General features: G+C 40.2%; 2 long non-coding RNA genes across 5 annotated transcripts in view; one reads left to right on the top strand and one right to left on the bottom strand.

Moving 5' to 3' along the window:
* The window catches only part of LOC139166793 (uncharacterized), a 39,376-nt gene extending 18,129 nt beyond the window's left edge, over positions 1 to 21,247 (bottom strand). The window contains exons 1-2 of the long non-coding RNA XR_011559046.1: positions 19,964 to 21,247; positions 8,550 to 8,758 (exon numbers count right to left, since the gene is read on the bottom strand). This is a non-coding gene — a long non-coding RNA (uncharacterized lncRNA). The remainder of the gene's footprint in view (positions 1 to 8,549; positions 8,759 to 19,963) is intronic.
* The window catches only part of LOC139166792 (uncharacterized), a 176,276-nt gene continuing 172,883 nt past the window's right edge, over positions 20,392 to 23,784 (top strand). For all 4 annotated transcript variants that reach the window (XR_011559043.1, XR_011559045.1, XR_011559042.1 and 1 more), the window contains exon 1: positions 20,392 to 20,761. This is a non-coding gene — a long non-coding RNA (uncharacterized lncRNA). The remainder of the gene's footprint in view (positions 20,762 to 23,784) is intronic.

A 23,784-nucleotide genomic window follows, 5' to 3' on the forward strand; every position in this document is an offset into this window, starting at 1 on the left:
TGATCAAAGTTTCCCCTCCTGGTGGACATCTGTAATCTTCAGTTATTAAATGTTTTCTCCAATGATATTTTGTTTAATGTAGTAAAGGATTTAAAAGCAGAAGTAAATTCTGTATTAAGAAATGTGGACTGCATTCACCTAGAAAACCAGTCTCTCCCTCCTTCCTTCTCTCTCTCTCTCTTATAAGTAACTAGAGAAAGAGAGAGAGAGAGACTGACCCTTTAAAATACATATCTAGATTAAAATTGCATGAAAGGTTGAAGGTATCTCCGTGGAATACATAAAAGACACAAAGGTTGTCAATCCTACTGTGGCAAAACATTGGCATATGAACTTTGATTATAAGAGTGGTTGAATTTTCTTTCTATCAAATTTGAAAGACTAAATATGAAGGTTGAGACATGACAATGATTTCAACATTGTCTGTGAATGTCTGATCATTTTTTATATATTTTGTTAAGTCATGAAGTCAGTCTTAAAAGAAATTACAGATTAGACATCTTGTCAGTTCCATCAAATCCTTTAGCACAGCGTTTCCCAACCGGTGTACCGCGGCACACTAGTGTGCCGCGAGACATGGCCAGGTGTGCCGCAAAGCTCCTAGGGAAGCTCCAGCTGGGCAGGGCGCTGCCGGCGCCCCTGCCTGAGTGTCGTCCTGTGGATGGTCTTGGGCTTCACAGTTGCTTCCTGGTTCCCTCTCCTCCCACCGCCTGTGTCTCCCGCCGTCGCCTCCCACCAAGCCGGCGGCCGTTGCCGTGGGTTCCTCGAGTGGGAGCTGCCGCTTCCCTCCGGCCAGCCCAGCCACGCTGCTGTAGAAAGCACAGAGGTTATTGCCACCGCTTCTGCCTCCACTCAGGGAGCCACCGTGGTCACCGCGCCTTTTCCTCTCGCTCAGCTCAACCACGATGGCTCCCTGAGTGGAGGCAGAGGCGGCGGCAATAACTTCTGCACTTTCTACGGCAGCGTGGCTGGGCTGCCTGGAAGGAAGCGGCAGCTCCAGCCCGAGGAATGAGGCGCTGGTGGTAGACACAGGCGGTGGGAGGAGAGGGAACCAGGAAGCAACCGTAAAGCCCAAGACCAGCCACAGGACGACCTTCAGCCAGGACTGCGCGCAGCCATGGTGGGAGTACCGTGAGAAAGAAAGGATTCCATCCCATGAGGAGACGCCCACCAAGCTGCAGGTCCCACTGCCATCGCCTTCTTTCTCTCCGCCTCTTTCTCCTCATGCAGCCTGAGCCCGCCTTTGCGAGTCCGCCCTGGCTTTCGCTTCGCCCCATGATTTCCTCACAATTTCATCCAGGCCACCTCTTGCCTCCTTTTGAACTGCGGGAAAATCTGCGGGTGAAGCAAAAGCCAGGGCAGGAGAGAAGCGCGGGGGTGGGGAAGGAGGAGAGCCCCTCAGCGCTTCCCCTCCACCAAGCTGCCTGCTTGTCCTCGCGCCTCGTTGCTACCTCCTGCCTTTTTCCAGGGGCCTTTGGAAGGTACCCAGGGAAGGGGGGGATTGGGGGTGGCTGCAGCGGCTTCTCGTCCTCCTCATCCGGCTGCTAACGCCCGCCCGGCCCCTCTTGCAGTCCCTTCACCGAGCGCTTTTGTCCCAGGCTGTCAGTGAAAGGGCTACAGGACAGGCGGGGCAGGCGTTCTTCTCACAGCTGAGGCAGGATTTGGAATGTCTGGTGTGTATGCGTGCGGGCTCCGCATCACCCTGCCACCCGGAACTTTTAAAATAAGAAAAACCTTCGCCGGCCTCCGCAGAGAAGAAAGGAAGGGAGAGAAAGAGAGACAGAGAAAGAGAGGCAGAGAGAGAGAGAGAAAGAAAGAGAGACATAGCAAGAGAGACAGAGAGAGAGAGAGAAAGAGAGAGAAAGAAAGAGAGCTAGCAAGAGAGAGAGAAAGAGAGACAGAGAGAGAAAGAGATAGCAAGAGAGACAGAGAAAGAAAGAGAAAGAGAAAGAGAGAGAATGAAAGAGAGATAGCAAGAGAGGCAGAGAGAGCAAGGGAGAGAGAAAGACATATAGGGAGGGAAGGAGGGAGAGAGAAAGAGAGCAAAAAAGAGAGGAAGAAAGAAAGAGGGATGGAGAGAGAGAAAGAAGGGAAGGAAGGAAGAGAGAGAAAGAGTGAGGGAGAAATAGAGCGAAATGGAGGAAGATTTTTTTTTGTCAAAACTTTTCTTTAGGCCCCCCCCCCCCCCCCGGTTCAGTGTTCCCCAGGATTTTGAAAATATGAATAATGTGCCGCGCCTCAAAAAAGGTTGGGAAACACTGCTTTAGCAGAAGTACTTGTGATTTAAGCACTTCTTTTTAACCAAAGATGCCTCAAGGTGCACTGTTCATTTTGATGTAGACAGTTCCCAATTTCTCCGGAGTTAAGGTCATTCCTTTCTATTCTGTTTCAGTTTCAGTTGGTAGTTTTTCAAAGAAAAGCAAGAGCATTAATGTATCTCTATTCTTAATTATGCAATCTAATATGCAAGCTATCCAAACATATACTTTTGTGCATACACTGTATATTTAGTATAAGACGCACATTTCTACATGACAAAATAGGGTGAAAACTTGGGTTCATCTTATACATTGAATATAGCCCCACCCAGTTACCCCTACCCTTTGGCCTCTGCCTCCCAGTAATTTACCTCCTTGCAGCAAATGGAACAGAGCCTGTTAAGACAAGCAACTGATTATCACCTTCCCAACACTCAGCTGATTTGAGAGACTGCAGGCAAGCCAGGTGCTGAAACCAAAAGTGAAACTAAAGCCGCAAGGAGGCAAATTGTTGGGAGGTAGAGGCAGAGGCAGCATTTTATTTTCTTATGCTAATCAGACTGCTGAAACTGGATGCAAGGAGGTAAGTCAATAAATATAAATTTATATAGAATGTTTAAATTATTAGACTTATTTTTCAAATACTGTTTTATTATTGTTCTTGACAACTTAACAAAATGAAGAAGCCTTTTAAAATAAATGCTGGATCTCGAGAGTACCAGTGCTAATGTATCTTCTTTTAAATAGCAGAGAATAGTGTATACTTGCAGAAAGCCACATCAATTTTAACAGCATCTGTACAAGTATAATCTGAAATATAACAGTGTCCTGTTTAGTATTAAGATAAGTCAGCTGAGTTAAATAATGACTTAGTCATGTTTGGAGTATATCGGGGTATTTACGCATACGTCGATCCAGATAGACGCACCGAAGGAAAGCTCCCTCATGTGAAAGAGGAAAAGTGAAAGTTAACCCCCGTCAACCCTCTCTAGCTTGGTGAATTGCGGATTGAGAGGAAGCGGATTGAACGGAGCTGTTGAAAACTTTACAAAAAAGAGCTAAAAGAAGAAGCAAGTCACATTTTTAAACGTGAGTAGGGGGATAAGCGAGAACAAAGGAAAAGATGGCGTCCACTTCGGAGCTGGAAGGGAAGATGGATTCATTGCTAACGGCATTTGCCAATATGGGACAGTTACTCCAAGATATGAAAAAGGAGATAGCGGCCGTTGGAGCGGGGGTGGCTGACCTGAAAGAACAATCTAAAACACAAGATCAAAGAATTGGGAAACTGGAGGAGGGAAAGACTCGCCAGGAACTCCGCATAATCAACTTAGAGGACAGACAGAGAAGACCTAATCTCCGCCTGAGGGGATTCCCAAAAGATTTTGCGGAGAGTAAACATCTTATTCAAGCAATTTACCAATGGTTCAGTGAAAATAAGGTTACATGTGATCCAGGGGAATTTTAAAGAGCGCACTGGGCTTTTGGATCTCGGAATCAAGGAGATCAAAAAGATATTATTGTGAGGTTTAACTCGGAAAGGAGGGCGGCAGAAATATTCAGAGAGCTAAAGCAGATTTCAAACTTACGTTACAAGGCTATTCCAATACGCGTTTTAAAAGATTTGTCTGCAGAGACCCTCAAGATGAGAAACCAGATGAGAGAAGTCACCTCCCAACTTTACGAAAATGGAATCCGGTTCTCATGGCGTTATCCTGCTACAGTAATTGTTTTTAAAGACTCCAAAGTTTTCCAGGCGAGATCTCTGAAGGAGGGAAGAAATCTGCTTCAACAGCTGGGAATGGATCTGGAGGGTAGTTCCCAGGCGTCGACATCGAAGAGCCAGCCAGAAGCAGGAACCGGGGAGGTGAGACATGGAAGAATGGAAGATGATATGTTTATGCTTCAACCGATTCGTGCAGCAGAACAAAGCAAGGAGGAAAAAATTGCAGCTTTACAAAAACGTTATAGGATCATGAAGCTGGCTAGGGACAGCAAAGCTGATATTTTACTTTTATCAGAAACTCATAAAGGGAAAAAACAGATAAATTAATTACAAATGACGAGTGGCAACAAGTTTATGAGTCGAGAGGGACGGGAAAATCAAGAGGAGTCGCCATCTTGATCAACCGAAGATTGTTATTTCAATTAATTAATATCAAAAGAGACAAAGACGGTAGAATGCTATTTATTAAGGGGAAAATAAATAATAAGCTAGTAACCTTAGCAGTAATTTATGCCCCCAATGTAAATGCAAAACAATTTATAATGAATGTAAAACGTAAACTAGATAATTTTGCGGAAGGTATAGTGATTTTAGCAGGCGATTTCAACTTGGAACTAACGGCAGGGAGGGGGGAAAAGAAAAAATTACATTTAAATAAAATTAATATGACGGATTTACATGAAAATATAGTTAATAGGGACACATTTTACTCAGCAAGACATAATAAATTTAGTTGCATTGATTATATGTTAATTAATAAAACAGCCGAGGCACGGCTCAAGAAAGTGGAAGTGAAAAGCATTTGGTTATCAGACCATGCTCCATTACTAGCAGTGATCGAGTTAGAGGCCGGCAGGCAACAAAGGATCTGGAGATATAACCCTCTGGTTTCAGCTAAGGAGGAAAATAGAATTAAATTACAAAAGGAACTGAATGGATTCTTTTGTATTAACGCAACAGGTGAAATTAAGCAAACAATAGTTTGGGATACACATAAGGGTGTTATGAGGGGTAATTGTATTAGTACTGAAGCTTTTATTAGGAAATCCTGGGAAGTTGAAAGAAAAAATCTATTAAGAGAAATAGATTTAATCCAAGAAACTTTAAAAATTACAAGAAATAGAGCATGGAATACATTATTATTATTTAAGAAAAAGAAATTACAATCACTTGATGAAGAAAGATGGAATAAAATGAAGATGGTTATAAAACAAAGAATCAGGGGATGGGGAAACAAATCAATGAAACAAATGGTACACTATTTGAAAAAAGGAAAAGAGAAATCCCATATCCCTGCTTTAAAGGATAAGGAAGGTGTAATTAAACATAGTAATGTAGAAATGGAAAAAATAATGAGTGACTTTTATGGGAATTTATATAAAAAAGAACACATTACATTGCAAACCATAGAGGTTAAAGAGAAATTAACGGAAGAAGATAGACAAATGCTAAATGCAAAAATTACAAACAATGAGATATCTAGAGTTATTAAAGGGTTGAAACCTGCTAAAGCCCCAGGTTCAGATGGTTTTACTGCTGAATATTATAAGACTTATATGAATGAATTATTACCGCATATGGAAAAACTGTTTAATAATGTAATTAAGACCTCTGAAACTCCACAGACGTGGAAAATCTCAGAAATTATAACTATCCCAAAGCCGGATCGTGATTTAACTGATCCAAGTTCTTATCGCCCTATCAGCTTATTAAATCAGGATTATAAAATATTTATGAAAATATTGGCAAACAGGGTGGAGAATATTTTACCAAAAGTAATTGGAGAAGACCAATATGGATTTGTTAAAGGAAGAAAGATTTATGAACCAATTAGAAATGTGGTCAATGTTATACACCATGCTACCAATACCAAAAGAAAACTAAGTATACTAAAGTTAGATGTGTACAAAGCCTTTGATAAAGTTAATCATGATTACCTATTTCAATTATGTAAAGATCTAAATATGGGAGATTCATTCTGTAGAATTATAGAAACAATTTATAAGGATAATATAGCTCAAATTAGAGTAAATGGTAACAGAACAGAAATAATTAAAATTCAGAACGGAACTAAGCAGGGTTGCCCACTATCCCCAATGTTATTTGTACTGGCAATTGAGACTTTAGCAAATAAAATTAGGAATGATAAGGAATGGAGAGGTTACCAAATAGAAAAATTTGAATTGAAATTAAATTTGTTTGCAGATGATGCTATAGTGATGTCTGAAACCCCAATCAAAATGATGAAAAGAATAATGATATTGCTCCAGGAATTTAAAGATCAATCGGGACTTATGGTTAATATAGAGAAATCGGAGATAACCTGTTTAAATACTGGCCCCAAAGAGCAAATTGAGATACAAAAAATATCAGGATTGAAATTAGGTTGTAAAAAAATGAAATATCTAGGAATTTGGTTGTTTAAAAATCCAATAAAAATAGTGACGGCCAACTATAATTTAATATGGAAAAAAATTCAGAAGCAGATAAAAAATTGGAAGGGGAAAAAGTTGGGAAGAATTGCCAAGATCAGGGCCCTTAAAATGATGATTATACCAAAAATGATGTATTTATTTCAGGTTCTACCGGGTATCTTTCCTGGGGCAAAATTAAGACAATAGGATAGTAAATTAAATTTTTGGATTGAAGGAAACAAAAAGCCTAGAATAAGAAAACATTGGCAGTTTGCACAAGAGAAAGAAGGGTGGTGGGGTAGCCCGTGCTTAGTTCTATATAGAGAAGCATTCCAAATAGAAAGATTAATGGAATTACAGTTATGGGGGGAAAAGAAATGGGTAAATTTAGAAAAGGAAATTAATAATATAAATAATAAAGAGTTATTATTTAAAAATTGGAGTAGAACAGAAATCAATAATTTAATTGACCCTCTTAAAGCATGTTTAGAAATATGGTCTAAATGGCAGAGGAAAGGTGGAGCTAGGAATTCCAAGCTATCAACATTACACGTATTGAATATAGGTGATGATGTTAACTTAAGCAGAATTATTAAAGTATTAAATAGCAAAGGGATAACGAGAATTGAACAATTATATGAGAAAGATGGAAGAGTTAGTAGAACTCGATTGGAATGGTGGATTGGTCAACAAAAATGGCTGCAGATTAATGCAATAAGCACATATTTAAATAAAAGTGAGAATAAAGAAGCTTTTTTACGAGAAGAAAATTGTTTAGAAAAAATAATAAGAGAAAAGATTAATGAGAGTAAAGCACAAGCCGGTAATATATATAGAATGCTATTGCACGTGGAAGAGGAAGTAACCAAAAGTTTGACAAGATGCTGGCAAAATGATTTAGAAATAGATGAAAGTGAAATGAAAGAAATAGTAGAAAATATATATAAGATCAAAAATACGAGAGTTAAAGAGATGAGAAGGAAAATTTTACATAAATGGTACTATACACCAGTACAACTTGCACACTTCCAAGGGAAAGAGAAGGGTAATTGTTGGCATGGGTGCCAAGAAAAGGGAATCTTTATGCATATGTTCTGGGAGTGTGCAGAAATTCAGAAATTCTGGAATGAAGTACAGAATGAAATTAACAAAATGTTAAAAATTAACTGGACAATTACAAAAGAAATAGCAATCTTAATTAAACAAAGGAAACTAGGAGAATTCAAGGAAATTAAATCTGCAGCATTGGAAAGCGCTCAAGCGGTGGTGGTATTGGGTTGGAAAGATTCCACAAAATGGACATTACAAAATTGGTACTGGTACATGGTGGACCACATACACTTCAAAATTATGGAAATAAGATTAAATAATTTTGATGAGAACAAATTGGAGAAGCTGATGGTACGATGGAATAAGGTGAAAGATTATATGTTGAGTAGAATCTGTGATGTAAATGTGAAAAATAAACTGCAATCACTCTTTTAGTAATATTTAATGCAAGATAGAGCCAAGGAATTATAGATAAACAAATCAAAATCTTTGAATCCTCTTGTAAGGGTGGTGGGGGTGATGGGGGGTGTCTTGTTGTTAGGTGATGGGCACATGCACTGTGCACTGTTATATGTTTGTTTTATGTAACTATTTTATAAAAATCAATAAAAATTTTATTAAAAAAAAGTGTTTGGAGTATATCTATTTAAATAATTGGAAGTAGTTAGTATGACTACATTTAAAAAAACCTTTCTGGCATTAATATACTGCCTTAATGTACATTTCTCCAATTCTTTGCTATTTCTATGGGTCAGGCACACATGCACAGAAATACACTGCAAACGGTGTAAATAATCTGTACTGTTTGTTATTTGTTGGGAGGAAAATTTCTGGGAGGCAGAGGCATAATTTTTTCCCCTTGTTTTCCTCCCCCAAAACTAAGGTGTGTCTTATACGCTGGTGTGTGTTATACTCCAAAAAATACAGTAGTTTGTTAGATTTTCACTCCTCTGCAACATCACAGTTAAAATATAATAAAATATAATATAAACCCAATATTAAAATATAATTATAATATACACCCAAAATATAAAAATAAAATATAAATCCAATACTAAAAGTCAAAATACAAAACTACAGAAAAGGGGTGTTGGTTCTTACGTGATACATTCTTTTTCCAAGGATTGAAAGATGGCTTACTCTAGCCTTGTAGATCTATGGAATGGGTTGAATTTTCTGAGGATCTGCCTCCATGATGATGTTTCTTCAGTCAATAAGTCCAAAGTGAGTGGTGCAAACTCTTGGCATGGGTGCCAGGAGGGAGGGGTGTTTATGCACATGTTTTGGGAGTTTTTTGTAATGCAGAAATTCTGGAAAGAGGTGCAAGAGGAAATTAATAGGCTATTAAATATAAAATGGGTGATTACAAAGGAGATGGCAGTATTAGTAATAAGGAGTAATATGAGTGAATTCAGAGAAATTAAAGAAGTAGCTATAGAAAGTGCCCAAATGGTAATAGTTTTCGGTTGGAAGGATGCAAAAAAATGGACAATACAAAATTAGTACTGGTACATGGTGGAACACATTAAATTTGAAATTATGGATATAAACATGAATATGATTAATGAAAATAAAGTGAAAGAACTGATGGGATGATGGAACAGGGTCAATGTTCCTTCTAAGCTGCAAGTGAGTGAGCCCGCGCAACCATCAGGAACCCCCCGCGCACTAACTTACTGAAGGAACACAAAACCACGCCATCCCGGATCTGGGGAGGCTGCCCCTTGGAGCCGGGGGCTCTGGGCCTAGCCTCGGCTTACTCGGCCCCAGTATGGCCGAGGCGCGAGGTGGATTAGATGGCGGCTGCTGCTGTTCTGGACCCGTCCCTGGGTTGAGCTTCCTGCAGTTTCCTTGAAAACGGCAGGTCAGCTTTACAGCTCTTGGGAAGGGCTCCGGCCTGAGGTGGGCCTGCAGGGGCAGCGGGGCCAAGCAGCTCTGGCGAGCACGGGGCAGCAGGGCGAGCAGCAAAGGTGGTGCTGCCAAGCGGGGGTCAAGTGGGGCGGTGACAGGGTGGTCAGCTGCAAGGCACTGACGGCAGCAGCTGGATGTGTTTTGGATGCCGTACATGCTGGCGCTCCGCTGGGCATGGAGCTGGCACCTCCGTCGTGGCCCAGCCAGTGGGCCAGTGCCAGTCCCATGCCCAGCGCAGCACCAGCAATGTACGGCGGCCCACCGCCACTGTCAGTGCCTCCATCCTGGAGCTCCCGCTTGCAGCCGACCACCCCATGGCTACTACCCGGTGCCCGGCGCCCTCCCGCTCCTACTTCATCACGCAAATTGCTTGGGCTGATGGCAAAGCTCCTGCTGCTGTCTCCGAGCTTTTTCACCCCAAATCCGATGGCCGCCTTCTCCCAGTCCTGGGTGGGAAAAAGGAAAGTTTCCTGGGAAGCCACCACGCTTCTGGCCCCGAAAACATGTTTGTGCACATGAGTGGTGTTACAGGGCATAAAAAACAACAAGAGAGAAAGAGAGAGGAAAAAGAGAGGAAGGTAGAGAGAAAGAAAGGGAGAGAGAGAGAAATAGAAAGGAAAGGAGGAAGAAAAAGAGAGGGATAGAGTGAGAGGGAAGGAGAGAGAGAGAGAAAGAAGAGGGGGGAAGAGAGGTATGGAGGAAGAGAGGAAGAGAGAGAACCAGATTGATAGAAAAAAGAGAGAGGAAGGAAAAGAGAGAAAGGAAGGAAAGAAAGAAAAAGAATTGGAGTAAAGAAAGAGAAAGAAAATCAAATCATGAATTTAATATTTATTTATTTGTTTGTTTGTTTGTTTGTTCGTTCATTCATTCATTTATTTAGTTAGTTAGTTATTTTTGACTTCTATGCTGCCCAGTCTCGAATGGACTGCTGCTCAGACACTATTTATTTATTTATTTATTTATTTATTTATATTCAACATTTATAAAATTTATAAAATTCAACATTTTTTGGAGGTGGTCAAGATAAAAACCTATCAAGTAGAAGGTCATTTCAAAAGGATGGTGCTATGACTAAAAAAAAATGCTTCTGCGTGTCAGCCTCTTGGTTTCTCCAAAATGGGGGATAATAAGTTGCTCATAATGATTGGCCTAACTTCGGATTGGTCATATAGATAGGTAAATGCAAGCGTTGAATTAATCAAAGTATAGAGATTTTGAAAATAGAAGTAAGTATTCTATCTATATGTATCTGAGATCTCTTAATACTATTAAAGGAATACAAGAGAGCTATATACCGGATTTGTGTCTGGTCAAGTTTATATCAATCATTTCAATTTTATAGCGTAATATTCTCTTTTTTTTCTAACCATCTGTAAAAGGGATCCCAACAGTTATTAAATGAGGACACCATTTCATTTCTGACTAGCATAGTTAGTTTTGTCATCTCTGCACAATATTTATTTTTTTTAATTATTGCATCTTTAGGAGGTATGTCTTCATTTTTCCACCACTGCGCAAATGTTAATCTGGCTGCTGTGGTTAGATGGATGATTAGGTGTATTTGGGTTTTAGGCAAGTTTTGTCTAAGAATGCCCAGAAGGAAGCATTCCGGGGTTTTTTCTATTTTCAAATTTAGTATTTCATCAATCCAGAGTCCAATTATATTCCAATAATTCTGTGCTTTTATACATTGCCACCATAGGTGGAAATAGGTACCTAGTTCTTGATGACATTTCCAGCAATATGGTGAAAGTTTATTATTTAATTTTGTTAGTTTTATCGGGGTAATGTGCCACCTGTAGAACATTTTAACTAAATTCTCTTTGTAAGACGTAGCTATGGTTAGTTTATAATTTCTGCTCCAAAGTAATTGCCATTCGTCTTCTTTGATCTCTTTTTTAAGATCCAGATTCCATTGTTTTACGTTTATTTTTATATTAGTGTTATCCAATTCATTATAGTTTAGATAGCAATAGAGTTTTTTAATTAATTGTTCCTGGGATCCTGTACATAATTTGTCTAAAGGGGCATTTTTAACTATTCCTGGTTTATTTTTATCCTGATTAAATTTAGATTGTATCTGTAGGTATTCCCACCATTCCGTTTTTTGACCCAGGTTTTCTAATTCTGTTCTTGATCTGATTTCTCCATTGGAGTTTATTATGTCTTTATACCTTATTATATTGTTTTTAAAAAAATGAAAATTGGGGTGTACATATGCTTCTAATGGAGCGTACCATAGTGAGATTTCTTTGTAAAGTTTTATCCTAACTTTTTTCCAGGTATGTACTAGGGATTTCCTAATCAGATGGTTAGTAAAATATTTGTGCGTCTTAGGTTTTTTATCCCAGAGGTAATAATGCCATCCTAAATGAAGGTCGTGTCCTTCTAAACTTAATAGCCTAATATTAGATAAGCTCATCCATTCTCTTATCCATGTTAGGGATGCAATGATGTAATAATCTTTCCAAATTGGGAGTGCCAGGCCTCCTCCTTCTTTTCTATCTTGTAAGTATTTAAACGAATTCTCGGACGCTTGTTCTGCCAAATGAAATTACTAGTAATTTTGTTCAATTTTATAAAAAATTCTTGTTTCAGGTGGATTGGAATTGTTTGGAATAGAAATAGTACTTTAGGCAAGATGTTAAGTTTAATAGTCGCTATTCTCCCTAATAATCAGAGTTGTAGTTTCTTCCATTTCACCAAATCGCATTGTATTTTATCTATTAGTTTATCATAGTTATTTTCTTTTAGGCTGGACACTTTATTCGTCAAATTGATACCAAGATATATAATTTTTTTTAATATTTGGATATCTAGTTTGGACATTAAAATGGCTTTCTGCATATCTCTCATGTTTTTAGTTAAGATTTGAGTTTTTGTTTTATTAATTTTAAGCCCTGCTACTGTGCCATATTCTTCTAAAATAGCAAGTAATTTAGGCCCTGATTCTAAGGGGTCCTCTAGAATAAATACTAGGTCGTCCGCAAATGCTTGTAGTTTATAAATTTCGTTTTTACACTTTAGACCTTTTATAACTTCCTTTTTTCTGATGATTCTAGTTAAGACTTCTAATGTTAGGATGAAGAGTAATGGGGACAGTGGACAACCTTGTCTCGTGCCTTTATGTATGGAGATTTTTGTTGATATATCTCCGTTGAGAATAATGTAGGTGGATTGATAAGTGTATATGGCTTTTATTGTGTTTATGAATTTACAGCCGAATTCCATATATTCAAGTTGTTTAAATATAAAATTCCAGGACACATTATCAAAAGCCTTCTGGGCGTCTAGGAATATTAATGCCACTTGTTTTTTGCTGTGGGTTTCATAGTATTCAAGGGTGTCTAATATTATTCTGATGTTATTCTTTAACTGTCTCCCTGGAAGGAAGCCATTTTGATCCGGATGTATAAATTGGTTTAAAAAACCATTAATTCTATTAGCTAAGATAGAACTGAAAATTTTGTAATCTGCATTTAGTAGAGAGATAGGTCAATAGTTGGTTATTTCTGTAGGGTCTGTATCCTTTTTTGCTAATAATGCTAAATTTGTTTCGGTCCAGGATGTAGGAATTGTACCTTTTTCTAAGGCCTCATTCAGAGTTTCTAGCAGGGCCTTTTCCATTTCTATAGGAAGATCTTTGTAGAATTCAGCTGGGAGGCCATCTGGGCCCGGGGCTTTATTGGTTTTTTGTCCTTTGATTGCTTCTTTTAATTCTATATTAGTAATTTCCTTATTTAGTAAATCTTTCGTTTCTTTTGGTATTTTGGGGAGATTGGCCTGTTCTAGAATTTCTTGTATTTTTTGGTCTTGTGAGTTGTTAGATGTATTTTCATGATTGTCATAGAGATTGCTATAGAAATCTCTAGCAATCTGTTTTTTCATTTCCAAATCATGGCATGGTTCCCCGTTTTTTGTTTTGAGACAGTTAATAAGTTTCTTTTCTCTTTGTTTTTTAAGTTTATTGGCTAGCCATTTGCTGGGTTTATTTGCGTTTTCAAAATTGTATTGGTTGCTACTTTTAATTTGTTGTGCTAGATTTTCTTGGTCTATTAGATTTAACTGATGTTTTATCAGTAACATTTTTTGTTTTATTTATTTCTTTTGAGGATATTTTTGTAAATTTTCTTCTAGTAGTTTGTAGTCTCCTTCTAACTTTTCCATTTTCCGCTTTTTTAGTTTATATTCTTTGGCCATGTATGAAATAGCAATTCCCCTAGTTACTGCTTTGGCTGTGTCCCATAAATTTTGAACACTTGTGTGTTCTTTAGTATTTTCTTGAAAAAAGAAATTCATTTCCAATTGGAGTTTCTGTTTAAAATTTTCTTGATTTAGAATTGATTTTTGAAGTGTCCATCTATGGCATTGTTTGGTTCCTTTCCATATTAATTTAAGAGCATTATGATCTGAAATAAGGTTAGGTTCTATCTCAACCGACTGTATTTTTGTATTAAGTTCTGTTGTAGTCCAAACCATATCTAGTCTTGACCAAGATTGATGTCTATCTGAATAGAAAGTAAATTTTTTAAGTTTTGGATTTCTATCTATCCAAATATCTTTGAGTTTTAGTTCTTTAACTAAATCGAAAAAGGCTTTGGGTAAGATTCTTTTCTTTTGTTTATTCTTTCCATCGTTATTATAATCCAATTCCTTATCAATTATTCCATTAAAATCCCCTAATAAGCAAATATTATCCGTAGCATATTCATTAATAGTAATTAATAATTTTTTATAAAAATTTTCTTGGCCTTCATTCGGGGCATATATGTTAATTAAAGTTATTATTTCTGATTCTTTTTGTAGTTCTATTATTAAGACTCTACCATCTCTATCTTTATATTTCAGTTTAGCTTGTATGTTAGGATTAATATAGCAGATTACACCTCTCTTTTTTTCCTGTGCTAAAGATGAGAATAGATTCCCTAATTTGTTTCTTTTAAGAAGATGTTCAAATTTGTTTTTAATATGTACTTCTTGCATTGCAATAATATCTAGGTTCAGTTTGGCAAATTTATTTAGAATTTTGTTTCTTTTTTTTGGCGAGTTCAAACCATTTATATTAATTGAATATATCTCAATTCCCCAGTTAATCGTTTTTTGTGTCGAGTTTAAGTTATCTGTATTTGGGTCTAGTTGCCCTAGTGCTTCTGATCTCTTTTGGTATGTCTGCGTAGCCATTTTTTCCAATAGTTATATTATTGGTAGCCAATACTTCTTCTGTTCTATTTAGAATCTGGTCCGTTGGATGTTCTGTAATTGACAGAGGGTTCCTTATTTCCTTGTAATTTTTTGTTTCAGCCGTCTAGACATTGGTAAAGTTTTTTTCAAAAAATTCTTCGGCTTTATCGATCGAGTCTATTTTTATTTTTTTATCTTGCCAAGTCACTAGCATTCCCTCTGGGACTAGCCATCTAAAATTTATGTTATGCCTAGTCAGTTTGGCAGATAGGAAAGTATATGGCTTACGTAGATCTCTTACATGTTTCGGGACTTGCTTTAAGATACCCAGCTGTCTCCCTTTGTAATCTATGGGATCTTCACAGGCTCTATGGAGTATTTCATCCCTGACTGATTTTTTAACTACCGTATTTTCCGGCGTATAAGACGACTGGGCGTATAAGACGACCCCCTAACTTTTCCAGTTAAAATATAGAATTTGAGATATACTCGCCGTATAAGACTACCCCTCTTCTGTACATCATAGACCTGACTGAGTCTAGGTCTATGATGTACTTGCATTGAGAAAAAAATCATTTCTGAACATGATAACACAATATTTTAATTACTAATGATGAAGATCTTATTGTTAAAATTATGAATGAATTATTTAGAGAGAGAGAGCCAAGTGGGAGCACTCTTCTGTCTATCTCTCCATATGTCTCTGTCTATCTGTCTTGTCTGCCTCTCATATTTCTCCTCACCACAATTAAGTTTATTATTATAACTCATCATAATTTGTCAACACAAAAAGGTGAACCTGGCTATTTTCCTTTCTCCTACCATCTATTCTGCAGGTATCTTTCAGTCTAACATGCAGCAAGCTGACACCTATGTGAGAATCTATTATGGAATGAGAATCTGTATGTGATATCATGATATCGCAATCCAAACAGCCCATCCATTTTTTCCTCTTTCCGCACTTTCTGTCTTTATCCTCTTGCAATGTCACTTAAACAGATTTTAACTTGTCGGGTTTAATTAGTGACCCTGCCAATTTTCAGTACTGTGCAGTGTGCTATGATACAGAGCAGGGTGAATAATATGACCTCAGCTTTTAAAGTTATTTTAAAATGTTGATTAAGAAATATGAAAAGATGATTCTTTTTGGAGGAAAAGTACATTTTCAATGGTTAAACATAAGAACAAATACAAACAGGCAGAAATAAATGCATCCAGTTTAACATTCAATCATTTCCCTGGCTCTTTTTATTGAAATGAACAACTTCATACATTCAATTTTGCAACCACTAATAATGTTGGTCAAGTAGGTACAAAAATACCTGGGGAAATGATCAAAGTCTTTCTCTCTCCCTTTCTCTCTCCCTCTCTTTCTCTCTTGCTATCTCTCTTTCTCTCTTTTTTTTTGCTTTCTCTCTTTCTCTCCCCCTCTCCTTCTCTTACTATCTCTTTCTCTCTCTTTATGTCTCCCCTCTCTCCCTCTCTCTTGCCATCTCTTTCTCTCCCTCTCTCTTTCTCTCTCTCCCTCTCTTGCTATCTCTTTCTTTCTTTCCCCCCTCTCTCCCTCTCTCTTTCTCTCTCTCTCCCTCTGTTGCTATCCCCCCTCTCTCTTTCTCTCTCTCCCTCTCTTGCTATCTCTTTCTTTCTTTCCCCCCTCTCTCCCTCTCTCTTTCTCTCTCTCCCTCTGTTGCTATCCCCCTCTCTTTCTCTCTGTCCCTCTCTTGCTAACCCCCTGTCTCCCTCTCTTGCTATCTCTTTCTCTCCCCCCTCTCTCTTTCTCTCTCCCTCTCTTGCTATCTCTTTCTCTCCCCCTCTCTCCATCTCTCTTTCTCTCTCTCCCTCTCTTGCTATCTCTTTCTTTCTCTTTCTGCCCCCCCTCTCCCTCTCTCTTTCTCTCTCTCCTTCTCTTTCTCCCTCTGTTGCTATCCCCCCTCTCTCTTTCTCTCTGTCCCTCTGTTGCTAACCCCCCCCTCTCTCCCTCTCTTGCTATCTCTTTCTCTCCCCCCCCTCTCTCCCTCTTTTTTTCTCTCAGCAGCAGCAGCAGGGTGATCAGCTGTGAGGCGGAGCTACGGAACCGAGGCACAGATGGCGGCGGCTAGACATATCGCGTGTGGGCGAGCCTGTGCTTTGCGCAGGCTCGCCCAGCTGGGAGGCGGTGTTCTCGCCCCTCCCAGCTGAAACTGAGGTCCGGCCAGGGCGATTCTTCCCCGGCCGGACAGGCACGCTGGTGCTGCCAAAGGCAGCGTGTGGGCGAGCCTGTGCTTTGCGCAGGATCGCCCAGCTGGGAGGCGGTGTTCTCGCCCCTCCCAGCTGAAACTGAGGTCCGGCCGGGGCGATTCTTCCCCGGCCGGACAGGCACGCTGGTGCTGCCAAAGGCAGCGTGTGGGCGAGCCTGTGCTTTGCGCAGGCTCGCCCAGCTGGGAGGCGGTGTTCTCACCCCTCCCAGCTGAAACTGAGGTCCGGCCGGGGCGATTCTTCCCCGGCCGGACAGGCACGCTGGTGCTGCCAAAGGCAGCGTGTGGGCGAGCCTGTGCTTTGCGCAGGCTCACCCAGCTGGGAGGCGGTGTTCTCACCCCTCCCAGCTGAAACTGAGGTCCGGCCGGGGTGATTCTTCCCCGGCCGGACAGGCACGCTGGTGCTGCCAAAGGCAGCGTGTGGGCGAGCCTGTGCTTTGCGCAGGCTCGCCCAGCTGGGAGGCGGTGTTCTCGCCCCTCCCAGCTGAAACTGAGGTCCGGCCGGGGCGATTCTTCCCCGGCCGGACAGGCACGCTGGTGCTGCCAAAGGCAGCGTGTGGGCGAGCCTGTGCTTTGTGCAGGCTCGCCCAGCTGGGAGGCGGTGTTCTCGCCCCTCCCAGCTGAAACTGAGGTCCGGCCGGGGCGATTCTTCCCCGGCCGGACAGGCACGCTGGTGCTGCCAAAGGCAGCGTGTGGGCGAGCCTGTGCTTTGCGCAGGCTCGCCCAGCTGGGAGGCGGTGTTCTCGCCCCTCCCAGCTGAAACTGAGGTCCGGCCGGGGCGATTCTTCCCCGGCCGGACAGGCACGCTTGTGCTGCCAAAGGCAGCGTGTGGGCGAGCCTGTGCTTTGCGCAGGCTCGCCCAGCTGGGAGGCGGTGTTCTCGCCCCTCCCAACTGAAACTGAGGTCCGGCCGGGGCGATTCTTCCCTGGCCGGACAGGCACGCTGGTGCTGCCAAAGGCAGCGTGTGGGCGAGCCTGTGCTTTGCGCAGGCTCGCCCAGCTGGGAGGCGGTGTTCTCGCCCCTCCCAGCTGAAACTGAGGTCCGGCCCGGGCGATTCTTCCCCGGCCGGACAGGCACGCTGGTGCTGCCAAAGGCAGCGTGTGGGCGAGCCTGTGCTTTGCGCAGGCTCGCCCAGCTGGGAGGCGGTGTTCTCGCCCCTCCCAGCTGAAACTGAGGTCCGGCCGGGGCGATTCTTCCCCGGCCGGACAGGCACGCTGGTGCTGCCAAAGGCAGCGTGTGGGCGAGCCTGTGCTTTGCGCAGGCTCGCCCAGCTGGGAGGCGGTGTTCTCGCCCCTCCCAGCTGAAACTGAGGTCTGGCCGGGGCGATTCTTCCCCGGCCAGACAGGCACGCTGGTGCTGCCAAAGGCAGCGTGTGGGCGAGCCTGTGCTTTGCGCAGGCTCGCCCAGCTGGGAGGCGGTGTTCTCGCCCCTCCCAGCTGAAACTGAGGTCCGGCCGGGGCGATTCTTCCCCGGCCGGACAGGCACGCTTGTGCTGCCAAAGGCAGCATGTGGGCGAGCCTGCGCTTTGCGCAGGCTCGCCCAGCTGGGAGGCGGTGTTCTCGCCCCTCCCAGCCATCGCAAATATCGGCGCCACTGTCCTATATCCGGCGTATAAGACGACCCCCCACTTTGGAAAAGATTTTCAGGGGTTAAAAAGTCGTCTTATACGCCGGAAAATACGGTAATTTAATATGAACTTCCTTGGGGAGGTTCTGGCGTCTGGTGTAGTTGGTGTTGATTCTGTATATTTCATCTATTTCGTTTAACATCGTGTCTTTTTCAGTGCCCAACGCCTTTGACAGAATGTCTGCCATAACATCTGGTAAATCCTCGCTTTTCTCCTCCCTTAGGTTTTGGAATCTGAGGAAGTGATTGGCCTTTTCGCTCTCAAGTTGAATTACGGTATTTTCTAACTCCTTATTGGCTTGGACTAATTTTTCAGTCAGGTCCTCCATTTGTGTATGGTCCTGGTCTATCCTATCTTCCAAATCCTGAATTTTTTGTTCTTGTTTTAGCATCTGTTTCTGAAAAGCCTCATGCCTTTTGTCCATATTTTGCATCCTTTCTTTTAACTCAGATGTATCATTTCTCACTTCACCTATTTCTTTTTTGATATCTTCATGATTCTTGAGCATTAATTCCTGCATTTGCATCAGCATTGTTTGTAGATCTTTATAAGAATTAGACCTTTATCTGGGCAGCATATCCTCTAGTGATCTCTGGGTAGAGGGGCTAGGTATGGCTGAAGTGGATTGGTTAATTGGCCTCTTCCCTGTTCCCAGTTTAGTCAAATTAGAAAGGCTTGTCATTTTAATAATATTCCACCAACTAGACCACTTATATAAATCTTTTATAGTCCCTTCCAGAGTTAGATGCAAAAAATATGCTTAAGTTAAATATTAAGTATTCAGGTAAAGGGATAACAGTTCTAACAATTAGTTTTAAAGATCTTCAGGTATACTATCAGATAGAAGTAAGAGGAGTAGTTTAGAAAAGAAAGGTGAGGGTAATACTTATATCAGACAGATTAGAAGGATGTATGTTTCCAATAGGTTATAATATAGACAATAATCAAAAGTTGTTAAAAGGGTATACAATATCTCAGTTTCAATTTCATTCAGTGGTTATCGGTTTTGTGAGTAGTTCTTCCCCCAAAAATTAATCAGATTTTACAGTAATAATATGAATATACAAGGGGGGATACTTCTTATATTTTTCTAAAAATGATGAACCGTCAAAGGAAAAAATAATTAATTCATTCAAAATTTCCTTAAAATCTTAAGAACCTTAAAGCGTATTATATAGTATTATAGGTATTGATAATAGATTAAACAATTAGGTGAGTGATGTATTATTAATATAGACACAGTTATAAATACAAGTTAAGCAAGGTTGATAAATTTCATTTCTAACATTCTATAATATTTATTAAATAATTCTATGATATTTCTAATGACTAATGTTTCTAGAAGTTAATAGTAATATAGAAATTAATAGTAATGTCTAATAGTTAGTAGGAAAAATATCGTATTATAGCAAAATATTCTAATAATCTACTGATAAGTTAATATTTGTATATAGATAGTGTATAAATATCAATTAATATCGTATTATAGTAAAGTATTCTGATAATGTATTAATAGGTTAATATATTGTATATAATGAATAAATATAAATTAATATAAGTACATATATGCTCTGTCAGTTGTAATTATGAGTGAAAGTATCTTTACAGCCAATGGATTTATAAAATTAGTTCAATAGGTCAAACCCTTCTTCAGTTTCTTCGTGTCGAGATCTGTAAGTTCAAGTTAAGTTTCCAAGGTGTAGCAAGTTAATAGTAGAGGACGGTTAGGGTATTAAATAGTTTAAGACTTGAGATCGCTTGGAGCAGCTCTGTGCGTCGTCTTTTCTCCGTGGGTAATTGACAAATTGTCCGGCTCACGTAGCTTCTCAGAGGCTGTCTGGGTTATACAGAGATCTTGTAAGTCGTTCCCTCTCCTTTCCGCAGCCTCTGCCAGCCTAGTAGTTAAATCCTGGTCAGTTCAGGGTCTTCCGCTTTTCTGTCAAAAAAGAAAAATCACCAAGCTGTACTTCCCGCCGCGTGTGCATAACAGCTCCTCCAGCCACGTGCCTCTCCAAATGTATCCGGCTATTCAGGTCTCTTCAGATGCCTCTTCTTCTCCTTCTATATCTGTAGCCGGCAGACAGCACAGACCACCAGAACCTTCCAAGCCGCCACCTCCAGGTCCAGTCCCCGTTTCCGTCTCCCCCGTAAATGGGCAGGTCGGAACGTTATTTAAACTATCAAGCTGTCCTCCAAAGCCCACCAGGGTGTGACGCAGCAACAAACTGAAAGGTCGAAAGCAGGAACAGAAAGTAAAAGAGTCACGCTATTCAATCGGATCCACTGTCAAAACTTGTGAAAGGGAAAAAGAGAGCACTTTTTATGGCTTAAATTTCCTCAGGAGACGTCAGGTCTTCTTGGTGAGTGATAAAAGCTTTGAACGATGTTTTTTTTTTAAGAGTATTTACTTTGACTTAAATTTTAACTCGCCGCCAGCCGTGGGGAGGAAGATGGCATCTCCTCCCTCCTCCTTCTCGGATCTTAACTGTTTGTAGATTAAATTGAAAAGTAACGTCGCTCCCATGGATAGACTCACTTATAGGCATAAATCTCACGATGCATCAAATTCCAGTATGTTTATAATCAGCTCCGCCATCTCGGTTGCCCTCGCTAGTATCAGTTTAATCTCCTCCAGCTGGGAACGTTCTAGGCCGCCATGCTGCTCCTATCTTACAGGCACTCAATCTTGCAGGGGATAATCCGTTCCGTTGATCAGGCTGCCGCCCCAAAAATCGAACTAACGGCACCCCCTTTCCAACAGACCCTTTATCGCAAGGTCTGTGGTCCCGTAGAACTGATGAATACCTATAAAACGGCGATGTTTGACAGAGCTCAGATTGGCCTAACTTCTATAGGCAAATGTTAGTATCCTGTCAGAAAGCCACAAAAGGCTGACAGCCATTTAAAGCAAATAGACAATGAGAGATTATAGAAAAAAACTGAAGAAATCTCTTGGATGAAATGTGAAATGTCTTCAAGGAAAAACAAGACTCAGTTGCCTTTTGAAAAACCACTTTTAGGATAACCATGAGCTGAACAACTGAGAACCTCCATAGACATTTGGCTTACAGAAAAAGTGTCATATGCTTCTAGTGATAACTGATTATGAGTGCTGGGCTGTGCATTTTGCACTGATTGATAGTTCCAGATGGTTTTTAAAAGCAGTTCCATGTAAGTAAGCATTAGTAGTCTAGATGAAAGCAGATGCAGTCATGAATCATTGTTACAAGGTTCTTTTTTCTAGGAAAGCACAAACTGAGGCTAGACAAAACTCTACATAACTACTACCTTCACTTTCTGCATTTGAATCTAATAGGACTTTCCATCAATCATGTTGTGGACCTGTTTATGTATGGATAGTATCTCTCCAACACCAACAATGCTGCTGCCCTACAAAAAGACCTGTCAGAATGGTCAAACAATTGTCAACTACAAATCTCAACCCACAAATGTTCTGCTTTACACATTGGCAAAAAAAATTCAGAACACAAAATACAAGCTGGGAGGATACGATCTCGTAGATGATCCTCACTCTGTCAACGACCTTGGAAACCTTATTTCTAGTGATCTAAGTGCCAGAGCTTACTATAACAGCATTGCCAAAAAGGCATTAGAAGTTGTTAACCTAATCTTGCATAGCTTCTTCTCTGGCAATACTGTACTAGAACATACAAAACATTTGCTAGATCAGTTCTCAAATACAGTTCATCTGTCTGGAACCTGCACTGCATATCAGACATTAATACAATTAAGCAAGTCCAGAGATTTCATGCAAAGAGCCCTACACTCCTCTGCTTACAATAAAATACCTTATGCCGCCAGGCTTGAAATTTTGAACTTAGGCAGCTTAGACCTATGCCACCTTCAGTCTGACCTTACCGTAGTACACAAAATTATCTACTACAACATCCTAGCTGTCAATGACTACTTCAGCTTCAACCTCAACAATACACAAGCACATAATAGATTCAAACATGGTAAACCACTCCAAATTTGATTGCAGAAAATACAACTTCAGCAACAGAGTGGTCAATGCCTGAAATGCACTACTCGAATCTGTGGTTTCATCCCCATAACTTTAACCTTAGACTGTCTACTGTTGACCTCACCTGTTTCCTAAGAGGTCTGCAAGGGGTGCACATAAGTGCACCAATGTACCTACCATTCCTGTCCTATTGTCCCCCATTTATTCATATCCATTTCCTGTACTCATAATCATGTTTATAGTTATATCTGTTACCTTATACATGCTTGATAAAATGAATTAAAAATAAGCATCTCTTATCTAATTCAAGTGGCTCTGTTATTATTTATTTTTGTATATATAACTGCCCATCTCATTTTTACATTATTTTAAGCAATTTACAATAAAACACACACACACACACACACACACACACACAAAACAGAAAATTAAAAAAAATTAAAATAAATGCAGTAAGGACATCAAGGGCTGGGGCCTTACTGTATACTACAAGGGCATACAGTCTCCAGGGTGCTTTTCCCGTCATTTTCACTCCATTTCATTCTGTGTCTCATATATACAGTATTGTATAACTTTCAGGTGGTCTGTGTCTGTCCACTCTTAATTTTCTAAAAGGATTATGTTGTGGGTGAAATTTCAGAGGGAAATACCAGGTTTCTGCAGCAAAATAAGCCATAAAACTAGCAATAAATAAAGTTGAATTCCAAATCTATTTTAAAACAGTCTCATTTTGCCTCAGGAACTTCAAGAATAGATTTTCAAGGAAGTTTAGTGGAAACTAATTGTAGCACAGTCATGGCAACCATCATAAAAGAATTCCAGTAAATGCTTTGTACCAAATGTGATCTCTATTTATATAGACATTCTTGCAATCTTTTCTCAATCCTTTTTATGTAAAAAGCTACAATCCATTTTCCTCTGGATGGAAATTTTCTACTAGATTCTTTTAACAGACTGCAAGTTGTTTACTTTGGCTATGTGAAAACTGGCTCTTACCCAGAAATGTGGTAGTCGGTGTTTGAATTCTGCTATATAAGATATATGTTTTTATAAAATCTTTAATAATAATTTACAGATTTCAGACTATTTCAAGTATGTTGTGTGTAATAGCATAAAACAGCATTTAATTTACCTTTGCTGGTCAATAACAGGAATGAAAAGACTTGGCTTGAACAATCTATCCCTTATTAGATAGAATTCCATGTCTGCTTATTACAGATCTTGGAGAGGGATAACTTTTACAACTAATGAACACCCTCTCCCTCCTTCCTTCCCTCCCTCCCTCTTTCTCTGTCTCTGTTGTGCTGTATGAACCAAAGAATAACAAATATAAGGTCTATAGCACAAATATTTCCCCTAGGAATTAATACTCTAGGACAGCGGCTCTCAAACTTTGGG

This window comes from Erythrolamprus reginae, chromosome 4, assembly GCF_031021105.1.
Source record: "Erythrolamprus reginae isolate rEryReg1 chromosome 4, rEryReg1.hap1, whole genome shotgun sequence".
Classification (NCBI taxonomy): Eukaryota; Metazoa; Chordata; class Lepidosauria; order Squamata; family Dipsadidae; genus Erythrolamprus; species Erythrolamprus reginae.